Genomic DNA, 14,073 nt, shown 5'->3' on the forward strand with positions numbered 1-14,073 from the left:
GAAAGAAACAATTACACAATTGCAATTGGATAGCTTTTTAAAAATTTTCTATTTATTTCTTTGAGAGACAGAATGCACATGAATGGGGGACAGGGGTAGAAGGAGAGGGGGAGAGAGAGAGAGAAAGAGAGAGAGAGAGAGAGAGAGAGAATATCAAGCAGATTCCCCACTTAGTGCAGAGCCCAACACAGGGCTTGATCTCACTACCTGAGCCGAAATCAAAAGTCAGACCCTTTACCAACTGAGCCACCCAAGGTCCCCTCAATTAGATATTTTAAAACATTTTCCATCTCAATAATTAATAGGACACTTAGACAGAAATACCAGTAATAATATAACAGATTTTAATAGCAGTAACAACCACCCTGATCTAATTGATATTTAATGGAATGTTATACCTAACAACTGGAAAATCTTTTCAGATCCACTTGAAACATTCCCCAAGACAGACTACATGCTGGGTTCTAAAACAAATCTTAATAAATTTCAAAGGATCAAAAATTATGTTCTCTCCTCATGACAGTATTAAATTAGAAACTAATAATAATAAGATATCCAGAAAATGGCAGGATATTAAAAAAATTAAGCAAGATATTCCTAAATAACCCACATAAGTCAAAGAATAAATCACACAAGAAATTAGAAAACAGTTTGAAATAAATGAAAATGAAAATATATCAAAATGTGGGGGGATACAATTATAACAGTGCCTGAAATGAAAATTATAGCATGAATGTCCATATTTTTTAAAAATGGTAAAATTTAACAATCTAAGTTTTCATCTTAAGAAGTTTAAAAAAAGAGAGAATAGAAGAAACTCAAAGTTGGTTGAAGAAAGCACATCATTAAAGATAAGAGCAAAAATCAATGAAACAGAAAATAGAACTAACAAAAGAGAAAAGATCAATAACATTAAAAGCCTTTAGTTAGAATGATTAAGAAAAAAACAAGGTAGACATAAATTACCAATATCAGGAATGAAGAGGGGCTGTGAACCCATCAGCCTTAAAAGGATAACAGAAGATATAATGAAAAACTTATGTCAAAAAATTAGACATTTTAGTTGAATTGGATAAATTCCCCAAACAACACAACTCACAAAGACTGACTCAGAAGAGACAGAAACCAGAATAGTCTTACATCTAGTAAGGAAATTAAATGTGTAATCAAAATCAATTAATCAAATAAACAATCTTTCCACAAGGAAAACTTCAGAACCAAATGGTTTCACTGGTGAATTAAAACCAGAGTTACACAAAGTCATAAATTGAAGAGGAAAGAAAAGTTTCCAATTCATTTTTTAAAGTCAGTATAACCCTGATACCAAAACTTGACGAAGACACGACAAGAGGCAAACATTCTCAACAAAATATTAGCAAAAAGAATACAGAAGTATTTTTAGGGATCCCTGGGTGGCGCAGCGGTTTGGCGCCTGCCTTTGGCCCAGGGCGCGATCCTGGGGACCCGGGATCGAATCCCACGTCGGGCTCCTGGTACATGGAGCCTGCTTCTCCCTCTGCCTGTGTCTCTGCCTCTCTCTCTCTCTCTGTGACTATCATAAATAAATAAATAACTATTAAAAAAAAGTATTTTTAAAAGATAATACATCACCACCACATGGGATTTATTTGAAGGATGCAAGATTAATTAAACATTTAAAAATCAATGTAACTTGGCAGATTAACATACCAAATACGAGAATAAAGGAAAAAAATCATAGGATAATCTCAACAGGTACAGGAAAAGTCATTTGGGAAAAAATACATTCTCGTAGAGAATAATGAAATTCCTTAGCAAACAGGGATAGGACTCTTCATTCTTTTAAAGGACCTGCCTCTACAGCACTCTACAACACACAAAATGGTGTAAGGGAGGAAAATAATTTTCCCTCTGTTGTTCTGAGTTCTTGTCTGAGACACCTGTAATAAAAGACACATTACCAAGAGAAAAACAACAGAAGTTTATTAACATGTATACATGGGAGATACTTAAGGAAAAATGAGCAGCTCTCTGTCTCAGAATTTAGATTTATATACCATCTTAATAAGGAAAAAGGAGGAGGGATATAGGCTTATTAAGGGGATGTAAATGATTTTTAGGAAAGGTGGATGGGCCTGCAGAAGAACAGACAGTAGGTATGACAGTTTGGGGGTGGTGTTGACCTGTAGTCTCCTCTACTCTTACAAGACTCCATCTTTCCTGGATGAAGAAACTCTCCAAGGAAGGCATTTATGTCACCTGTGTTCCCTTTAGAGGACTTGTCTGTAGGCATATAAGAGGAGTTCAGAAAAAAGCATCTCCCTGCATGTGCTGTTTTTCAAGTGTCTACAGCTCAAAAGACTCATATATCAAAGTGGCATGCATATTCTGCTACCCTTCAAAACCCTCTCCTCAGAAGATCAGGAACAGGGCAAATATACTTCTCTTCAAATTGCACTGGATATCTTAACACAATAAGGCAAGGAAAATAAATGAAAGGTATTAAGATTAGAAAACAGAATAAAGCTATGATTATTCACCGATGACATGATGATGTACATAAGGAGTCTACAAACCAATCAACAGAAATAAGTGAACCTTGCATCATACATTGCATAATATGAGGTCAACCTACAAAAAGTCTATTGTATCTCTACGTAATGGGTATAAGTAATTACAATAAAATTTTAAAATAATACAATTTATACGTTTATAAAGAATTTCACCTAGGAATAACTTTAACAAAAGAAGTGTAAGATCTATATAGTAAAACCACAGAACTGCAGAAAGAATTTTTTTTTAGGTTCTGAAGAAATGGGCATATATAACATATTCAGGGATTGGAAGACAGTATTTTTAATACGTCCCTTTTCCCAAATCTACAGGTTCAACACAAACTTAATCCCAGCAGCTTCTCTGTAGGTATTGGCAAGCTCATTCTAGAGTCTGTATGGAGATGCCAAGGCCCAAGGCCCTAGATCACCTAAACCAATCTTGAAAACAAACTCTGATCCCAAGACTCATTAAAATCTACATATTTGAGACAGAATGGTACCGGTGTAAAAAGGAGGGTATTATGCTGAGTGAAGTAAGCCAGTAGGAGAAGGACAAACATTATATGTTCTCATTCATTTGGGGAATATAAATAATAGTGAAAGGGAATATAAGGGAAGGGGGAAGAAATGTGTGGGAAATATCAGAAAGGGAGACAGAACGTAAAGACTGCTAACTCTGGGAAACGAACTAGGGGTGGTAGAAGGGGAGGAGGGTGGGGGGTGGGAGTGAATGGGTGACGGGCACTGGGGGTTATTCTGTATGTTAGTAAATTGAACACCAATAAAAAATAAATTTAAAACAAAACAAAACAAACAAACAAAAAAAACCAAGTTCAGAAATAGAGTCACATATTCAAAAATAATTTTCCAAAAGAAACCAAAGCAATTCATGAAAAAAAAAGTCTTTTCAACAAATGGAGCTGAAATAATGAATAAACACCAGAAAATATGAACCTTGACTCCTATTTTACACTAATGCAAAATTATTAACTTGGGGTAGGACCTATACGTAAGCATAAAGCCATAAAGTCCCTAAAAGAAAATACAGTGAAGCAACAAAGGAAGAGGCGTCTGCGAGGGAGACTCAGGCTGGCTGCCCACCCGCCCCGCGCCGGGAAGCAGGCCCCGCGCCCCGCGCCCCGCGCCCCGCACCCCGCGCCCGCGGCAGGGCCCAGAACCTTCCCGGAGCCCGCACGCCCTCGGGCTCTGGGGCGTCCCTGGCGGCGGCGGAGTCAGGGCTGCGGATACCGGCCCGGGGCGCGGACGCCGGGTAGGCGGGCCCGGAGGGGGCGGAAACCACTAAGACAGGGCCTTTGTGCCACCCTAGGTTAAAGATTTCTTAGGCCATCAAAAACAGGAACCATAAAAAAAAGGACAATTGGACTTCACCATATTAAAATATCTTTTTTTTTTTTAAAGAAACAACCCAATACAAATTGAACAAAAACTTAAACACAAAAGACCGTGAAAATGTTTATAAGCATAAGGAAAGAGGCTCGGGATTCTTTGCTGCCTTGCAGACGTCGAGGTGGTACTACCCGACCACCAGAAGGGCGGGAGACCGAAGCAGAAACTCGGCCTTGACAGCAGAAGTTGACAGGCTGCAGAGAGGGCGAACGGAACCCTCATACATGGCTGGCCAGGGCACGGACTAACACAACCACTTGGAAATTTTGGCAATTAGCAAAAAAAGTTACATATGTACCCCGTGTCCCAGAAATTCCGCTCTTGGATATTTCTTCAAAAAAAGAGACACATCTCTGAGAAGACTTGTAGAAGAATGGTCATAGCGGCTTTATTCATAATGGCCCCAAATTAGAGAACACCTCAGTGAACATTAAGTGACTAGGCCTCAGGTGCAATTCTACTCAGCAGTGAAAAATAATTCACCGCTACCGCAATGTAGTTGAATCTCAAAAACGTCCTGCCACATGTAAGAAACCAGGCCAAAAAAAAAAAAAAAAAAAGTCCATCTTTGATTCAATTTATAAAAAGTATTAGATCAGGCAAGACTAAGCTATATCGTTAGAACAGAAACCGACTCGAGTGAGTGAATTGAATGCAAAGACTGGAGAGGAAAGTTTCTGGAAATGTTTTAGTCTTCACAGCATAGTGGCTAAGCAGATGTATACATGTGGCAAAATTCACTGGTACAAGATGGGTGCATCTTATTATATTTCAATTAGACTCCTAAACATTGTATGTTAAAGAGTTAAATTACTAAAATCTGTTACTTGTGCCTTATTCTCTGTCTTGCAACATAAATGGAGTCAATGGCTTGAGAAGAATAGGATGCCAACCCCCCGAAGTGGACAGATGTTTTGAGATACAGAGAAGAGGACACTGTCTCCTGAGCATTCACACACTACACTTCTACCACAGTCACTGTCATTCAGCAGCTCAGCTCCACAATCACTCCCATTTGCTGTGTTTATTATCTATCTCCCCAGAAAGGCAAATCTCTGCTGAGAATGGTTTCCCTGATGTCACAAAAACCAGAGATGAGGCCTGAAACATATGCCAATCTCTTATCTTCTATTAGCCCCCTTTAAAAAAAAGATTTTATTTATTCATGAGAGACACACAGAAAGAGACAGAGACACAGGCAGAGGGAGAAACCTCCCCTGCAGGGAGCCTGATGTAGGACTCGATCCCAGGACTCCGGGATCACAACCTGAGCCAAAGGCAGACTCTCGGAGGAGGGGCAAGACGGCGGAAGAGTAGGGTCCCCAAGTCACCTGTCTCCACCAAATTACCTAGAAAACCTTCAAATTACCCTGAAAATCTATGAATTCGGCCTGAGATAAAGAGAGACCAGCTGGAATGCTACAGTGAGAAGAGTTTGCGCTTCTATCAAGGTAGGAAGACGGGGAAAAAGAAATAAAGAAACAAAGGCCTCCAAGGGGGAGGGGCCCGCGAGGAGTCGGGCTGAGGCCGGGGCGAGTGTCCCCAGGACAGGAGAGCCCCGTCCCGGAGACGCAGGAGCTGCACCGACCTTCCCGGGCGGAAAGGGGCTCGCGGGGAGTTGGAGCAGGACCCAGGAGGGCGGGGATGCCCTCGGGCTCCCGGGGACACTAGCAGACACCTGCGCCCCGGGAGAGTGCGCCGAGCTCCCTAAGGGCTGCAGCGCGCACGGCGGGACCCGGAGCAGCTCGGGGGGCTCGGGCGGCGGCTCCGCGGAGGGGGCTGCGGGGCGGGAGCAGCTGGGGGGGTGCTCGGGGCGGCTCCGCGGAGGGGGCTGCGGGGCGGGGGCGCGAATCCACCATCGCAGGCCCCGGAGCACAGGGCGCCGGGACACAGCCCAGGATCCGGCCTCCCCCGGGACAGGCAGAGCCGGGAGGGCCCAGGACAGCAAGGACGCTCCTGCCCCGAGCTGAGCAGATCAGCGGCCCCGCCCCGGAGCCTCCAGGCCCTGCAGACGGAGTAGTTCCTGCGGGAGCTGAATCCAGGTTTCCAGAGCTGCCGCAGCCACTGGGGTTGTTCCTCCTGCAGCCTCACGGGGTAAACAGTCCCCACTGAGCCCTGCACCAGGCAGGGGCAGAGCAGCTCCCCCAAGTGCTAACAACTGAAAATCAGCACAACAGGCCCCTCCCCCAGAAGACCAGCTAGACGGACAAGTTCCAGGGGAAGTCGAGGGACTTAAAGTACACAGAATCAGAAGATACTCCCCCGTGTTTTTTCTTTTTTCTTTTTGATTTCTGATTGCTTCCCCCGCCCTTTTTTTCACCTTTCTTTTTTTTTCTTTCTCTTTTTTCCTTTTTTCTTCCTTTTTTCTTTTTCTCTTTTCTTTCCTTCTCTCTCTCTCTTTTTCTCCTTTTCCAATACAACTTGTTTTTGGCCACTTTGCACTGAGCAAAATGACTAGAAGGAAAACCTCACCTCAAAAGAAAGAATCAGAAACAGGCCTCTCTCCCACAGAGTTACAAAATCTGGATTACAATTCAATGTCAGCAAGCCAATTCAGAAGCACTATCATACAGCTACTGGTGGCTCTAGAAAAAAGCATAAAGGACTCAAGAGACTTCATGACTGCAGATTTTAGATCCAATCAGGCAGAAATTAAAAATCAATTGAATGAGATGCAATCCAAACTAGAAGTCCTAACCACGAGGGTTAACGAGGTGGAAGAACGAGTGAGTGACATAGAAGACAAGTTGATGGCAAGGAGAGAAACTGAGGAAAAAAGAGAAAGACAATTAAAAGACCATGAAGACAGATTAAGGCAAATAAACGACAGCCTGAGGAAGAAAAACCTACGTTTAATTGGTGTTCCTGAGGGCGCCAAAAGGGCCAGAGGGCCAGAATATGTATTTGAACAAATCCTAGCTGAAAACTTTCCTAATCTGGGAAGGGCAACAGGCATTCAGATCCAGGAAATAGAGAGATCCCCCCCTAAAATCAATAAAAACTGTTCAACACCTCGACATTTAATAGTGAAGCTTGCAAATTCCAAAGATAAAGAGAAGATCCTTAAAGCAGCAAGAGAGAAGAAATCCCTGACTTTTATGGGGAGGAGTATTAAGGTAACAGCAGACCTCTCCACAGAGACCTGGCAGGCCGGTAAGGGCTGGCAGGATATATTCAGGGTCCTGAATGAGAAGAACATGCAACCAAGAATACTTTATCCAGCAAGGCTCTCATTCAGAATGGAAGGAGAGATAAAGAGCTTCCAAGACAGGCAGCAACTGAAAGAATATGTGACCTCCAAACCAGCTCTGCAAGAAATTTTAAGGGGGACTCTTAAAATTCCCCTTTAAGAAGAAGTTCAGTGGAACAGTCCGCAAAAACAAGGACTGAATAGATATCATGATGACACTAAACTCATATCTGTCAATAGTAACTCTGAACGTGAATGGGCTTAATGACCCCATCAAAAGGCACAGGGTATCAGACTGGATAAAAAAGCAGGACCCATCTATTTGCTGTCTACAAGAGACTCATTTTAGACAGAAGGACACCTACAGCCTGAAAATAAAGGTTGGAGAACAATTTACCATTCAAATGGTCCTCAAAAGAAAGCAAAGGTAGCCATCCTTATATCAGATAAACTAAAATTTACCCCAAAGACTGTAGTGAGAGATGAAGAGGGACACTATCTCATACTTAAAGGATCTATCCAACAAGAGGACTTAACAATCCTCAATATATATGCCCCGAATGTGGGAGCTGCCAAATATTTAAACCAATTAATAACCAAAGTGAAGAAATACTTAGATAATAATACACTTATACTTGGTGACTTCAATCTAGCTCTCTCTACCCTCGATAGGTCTTCTAAGCACAACATCTCCAAAGAAACAAGAGCTTTACATGATACACTGGACCAGATGGATTTCACAGATATCTACAGAACTTTACATCCAAACTCAACTGAATACACATTCTTCTCAAGTGCACATGGAACTTTCTCCAGAATAGACCACATATTGGGTCACAAATTGGGTCTGAACCGTAACCAAAAGATTGGGATTGTCCCCTGCATATTCTCAGACCATAATGCCTTGAAATTAGAACTAAATCACAACAAGAAGTTTGGAAGGACCTCAAACACGTGGAGGTTAAGGACCATCCTGCTAAAAGATGAAAGGGTCAACCAGGAAATTAAGGAAGAATTAAAAAGATTCATGGAAACTAATGAGAATGAAGATACAACCCTTCAAAATCTTTGGGATGCAGCAAAAGCAGTCCTAAGGGGGAAATACATCACAATACAAGCATCCATTCAAAAACTGGAAAGAACTCAAATACAAAAGCTAACCTTACACATAAAAGAGCTAGAGAAAAAGCAGCAGATGGACCCCACGCCCAGCAGAAGAAGAGAGTTAATTAAAATTCGAGCAGAACTCAACCAAATCGAGACCAGAAGAACTGTGGAACAGATCAAAGGAACCAGGAGTTGGTTCTTTTAAAGAATTAATAAGATAGATAAACCATTAGCCAGCCTTATTTTTTTTTTTTAGCCAGCCTTATTAAAAAGAAGAGAGAGAAGACTCAAATTAATAAAATCATGAATGAGAAAGGAGAGATCACTACCAACACCAAGGAAATACAAACGATTTTAAAAACATATTATGAATAGCTATACGCCAATAAATTAGGCAATCTAGAAGAAATGGACGCATTCCTGGAAAGCCACAAACTACCAAAACTGGAACAGGAAGAAATAGAAAACCTGAACAGGCCAATAACCAGGGAGGAAATTGAAGCAGTCATCAAAAACCTCCCAAGACACAAGAGTCCAGGGCCAGATGGCTTCCCAGGGGAATTCTATCAAACGTTTAAAGAAGAAATCATACCTATTCTCCTAAAGCTGTTTGGAAAGATACAAAGAGACAGAGTACTTCCAAATTCATTCTATGAGGCCAGCATCACCTTAATTCCAAAACCAGACAAAGACCCCACCAAAAAGGAGAATTACAGACCAATATCCCTGATGAACATGGATGCAAAAATTCTCAACAAGATACTAGCCAATAAAAAATAAATAAATAAAATAAAATAAAATAAATATACTAGCCAATAGGATCCAACAGCACATTAAGAAAATTATTCACGACCAAGTAGGATTTATCCCCGGGACACAAGGCTGGTTCAACACTCATAAAACAATCAATGTGATTCATCATATCAGCAAGAGAAAAACCAAGAACCATATGATCCTCTCATTAGATGCAGAGAAAGCATTTGACAAAATACAGCATCCATTCCTGATCAAAACACTTCAGAGTGTAGGGATAGAAGGAACTTTCCTCGACATATTAAAAGCCATCTACGAAAAGCCCACAGCAAATATCATTCTCAATGGGGAAGCACTGGGAGCCTTTCCCCTAAGATCAGGAACGAGACAGGGATGTCCACTCTCACCACTGCTATTCAACATAGTACTGGAAGTCCTAGCCTCAGCAATCAGACAACAAAAAGACATTAAAGGCATTCAAATTGGCAAAGAAGAAGTCAAACTCTCCCTCTTCGCCGATGACATGATACTCTACATAGAAAACCCAAAAGCCTCCACCCCAAGATTGCTAGAACTCATACAGCAATTTGGTAGCGTGGCAGGATACAAAATCAGTGCCCAGAAATCAATGGCATTTCTATACACTAACAATGAGACTGAAGAAAGAGAAATCAAGGAGTCAATCCCATTTACAATTGCACCCAAAAGCATAAGATACCTAGGAATAAACCTCACCAAAGAGGTAAAGGATCTATACCCTAAAAACTATAGAACACTTCTGAAAGAAATTGAGGAAGACACAAAGAAATGGGAAAATATTCCATGCTCATGGATTGTCAGAATTAATATTGTGAAAATGTCAATGCTACCCAGGGCAATGTACACCTTTAATGCAATCCCTATCAAAATACCATGGACTTTCTTCAGAGAGTTAGAACAAATTATTTTAAGATTTGTGTGGAATCAGAAAAGACCCCGAATAGCCAGGGGAATTTTAAAAAAGAAAACCATATCTGGGGGCATCACAATGCCAGATTTCAGGTTGTACTACAAAGCTGTGGTCATCAAGACAGTGTGGTACTGGCACAAAAACAGACATATAGATCAATGGAACAGAATAGAGAACCCAGAAGTGGACCCTGAACTTTATGGTCAACTAATATTCGATAAAGGAGGAAAGACTATCCATTGGAAGAAAGACAGTTTCTTCAATAAATGGTGCTGGGAAAATTGGACATCCACATGCAGAAGAATGAAACTAGACCACTCTCTTTCACCATACACAAAGATAAACTCAAAATGGATGAAAGATCTAAATGTGAGACAAGATTCCATCAAAATCCTAGAGGAGAACACAGGCAACACCCTTTTTGAACTCAGCCACAGTAACTTCTTGCAAGATACATCCACGAAGGCAAAAGAAACAAAAGCAAAAATGAACTATTGGGACTTCATCAAGATAAGAAGCTTTTGTACAGCAAAGGATCCAGTCAACAAAACTAAAAGACAACCTACAGAATGGGAGAAGATATTTGCAAATGACATATCAGATAAAGGGCTAGTCTCCAAGATCTATAAAGAACTTATTAAACTCAACACCAAAGAAACAAACAATCCAATCATGAAATGGGCAAAAGACATGAAGAGAAATCTCACAGAGGAAGACATAGACATGGCCAACACGCACATGAGAAAATGCTCTGCATCACTTGCCATCAGGGAAATACAAATCAAAACCACAATGAGATACCACCTCACACCAGTGAGAATGGGGAAAATTAACAAGGCAGGAGACCACAAATGTTGGAGAGGATGCGGAGAAAAGGGAACCCTCTTACACTGTTGGTGGGAATGTGAACTAGTGCAGCCACTCTGGAAAACTGTGTGGAGGTTCCTCAAAGAGTTAAAAATAGACCTGCCCTACGACCCAGCAATTGCACTGCTGGAGATTTACCCCAAAGATACAGATGCAGTGAAACGCCAGGACACCTGCACCCCGATGTTTCTAGCAGCAATGTCCACAATAGCCAAACTGTGGAAGGAGCCTCGGTGTCCATCGAAAGATGAATGGATAAAGAAGATGTGGTTTACGTATACAATGGAATATTCCTCAGCCATTAGAAACGACAAATACCCACCATTTGCTTCAACGTGGATGGAATTGGAGGGGATTATGCTGAGTGAAGTAAGTCTTTCGGAGAAGGACAAACATTGTATGGTCTCATTCATTTGGGGAATATAAATAATAGTGAAAGGGAATATAAGGGAAGGGAGAAGAAATGTGTGGGAAATATCAGAAAGGGATACAGAACATGAAGACTCCTAACTCTGGGAAACGAGCTAGGGGTGGTGGAATGGGAGTAGGGCGGGGGGTGGGGGTGAATGGGCGACAGGCACTGAGGGGGACACTTGACGGGATGAGCACTGGGTGTTATTCTGTATGTTGGTAAATTGAACACCAATAAAAAATTATTTTATTAAAAAAAAAAAGGCAGACTCTCAACCCCTGAGCCACCTAGGTGCCCCTCTTAGCCCATTTTCTTTCGTCTACATGTTATGATGCTAGATTCTTGCTGCTGTTGTAATTCTAGGTGGCTGTAAGGATGCTCCAGGGATTTCTGTACCAATTCTGAATTCAATAAGTTGGAAAATAATTCTTTAAATGAGTAGATAAATATACAAATAATAACATCCTTCCAAACCCAAGAATATTAGGTTGCAAATTTTTAATACTAGGCTTGATCTTTTACTGGCAATGACCTAATTCCGGAAAATATATCCTGTCTAAACTTTCTGCAACCAACTAACAACTACAAAAGACAGTCTAAATCATGATGATTTTCTTTTTCTTTTTTTAAGATTTTATTTATTTATACATGAGAGACACAGAAAGAGAGAAAGAGAGGCAGAGACATAGGCAGAGGGAGAAGCAGACTCCCTCCGGGACTCGATCTGCAGACTCCAGGATCACAACCTGAGCCAAAGGCAGACACTCAACCACTGAGCCACCCAGGCGTCCCAATCATGATGATTTTCAAGTTGTAAGTTTTGATTATTAATATTCTCTAGAGATAACAGTGTTTCTACAAACTTTCACCTTTTTTACACCTCATTAATTTTTGGTCAAAAACACTTTTCCATATAAAAAAAAGTCCATTGTTATTTTAAAGGTCAATCATTGATCATTTATGACAAATACAGTGATCATCAGCTGTTTGCACACAAACAATGGACCAAGTAGAATGAATTCAAGGATAGAAATCAGGCAACCTAAGTCCTCGTGTTGGCTGCACCATGCAGTAATGATTTAGGGCCAAGTTACAACCCATTTGAATCTCAGATTCTACAAATGTAACATGAAAGAATTGGACTAAATGCTCTCAGAGTCCTCCCCCTTCACCTACTAAAAATCCTTAGTGACCATGTAAACCCTGGAAAGGGTTTTTTTTTTCATTTCAACTCTTAGAGGTAGTTTTCCAAGTGCTTGGGTGATGTGGGCAGGAGAGGAACACAGGGGTGGCAGGGGGCAGAGAAGTGCTGTGTTGTTCCTGGCCCTGCTGGCTTATCACCACTGTCACTCTGTGACAGGAGGGGACTGTTTGCCCACTGTTGTATTCCCACAGTTTAAACCAGTGCCTGGCACCACATACTCAATACACTTCTGAGTGAACTGTAGTTCATTAAATATTTATTTAAATAGGGCATGAACCTAGTCAGTGAGGGCAGGCACCATATCTCTCCTGTTCACTCCTGTACCTTGGTGCCTGGAATATGCCTGGTGTATATAACAGGTACTCAGTTAACATGAGTGGGGAAAATAAATGAAAATATTATCATTCTTACAGAAGTGTTAGCCAGGGGGCAAGAGTTAGAAATGCCAGAATCTTCCTGGAATGGTTTTAATTTGCAGGTCAAGGACAATTCCAACTATACCTAGCTTCTTGAATAGTCTTGAAGAACTTCTTATAATTTCTTCTTTGGAGGAATCCCTGGTGGGCATATCTGAGATCAGAAAAGCAGGGGCAGTGGTGGATATGGCGCAGAAACATAAGCAGCACCAAAAACTCTCCACACGCTCCACAATGAACATGACTTGATCTTTGCTTAACATGTATGTTGGGCCCAGTGATACAAAAGTTATCACATAGAAGCCAGCAAGGGAAGGGTGAGGATTATTCTCCCAGGTGTGGGACAGAACTAGAGAGACTAAATGAGTGGCACCTTTCTTCCCGATGGAAGTAAACTCCTCTTGGAATCTTTGCCATTGGTTTCTACCTAATAACTTTTGCTTTCCAAGGTCCAGGCACCCTTTCTTTAAGAAGGACTATATCCTGGGAAAACACAAGAGCAAATGGCATTTCTAGCCCTGGGGTTCTAGTCTTAGCTGCACTAAGATAAGCTCAAATTCTTCAGCAAACCAGTTAATATTCTGAGCCTTGGTCTTCTGATCAAATGAAGGAGTATGTACGCAAGCTCATAGAACAAATAGTATAAAAGAACAATTAGGTAGTTGTAGCATTATGGCTACAGGCTAAAAAAAAAAAAAAAGCAAGATTCAACTATATGCTGCCTATGAGAAACCCACCAGAAATACTGACATATTTAAAAGGGTTGGAAGTTAAAAGTAGACTCAAAGTAAAAGAAAGAAAAAAGCAAACCTTAGCAAAAGCAGAAATTTATGGAAGGTCCAGTAATAGCCTCACAAAAGACAGTCATGAGCCTGGCCTCAGGGAACAGCAAATCCAGGCACTCAGGAGACCCTGTGGACTATTTCTACCTTCTTTTCTTCTGCTGTTCTCTCTACCTATAGCTGTTCTTATATGCATGTTGGCCATGTCTATGTCTTCCTCTGTGAGATTTCTGTTCATGTCTTTTGCCCATTTCATGATTGGATTGTTTGTTTCTTTGCTGTTGAGTTTAAGAAGTTCTTTATAGATCTTGGAAACTAGCCCTTTATCTGATATGTCATGTTCTTAGAGCTGTCTTTCTCCAATAGTCAAGGAACACGGATGTTGGCAACTCTCACTTCCCACAAAATTTATTGTAGGCTTGTTATATGCCAAGCACATTTCTAAACATTTT

Source organism: Canis lupus, chromosome 4 (assembly GCF_048164855.1).
Source record: "Canis lupus baileyi chromosome 4, mCanLup2.hap1, whole genome shotgun sequence".
In the NCBI taxonomy this organism is placed as follows: domain Eukaryota; kingdom Metazoa; phylum Chordata; class Mammalia; order Carnivora; family Canidae; genus Canis; species Canis lupus.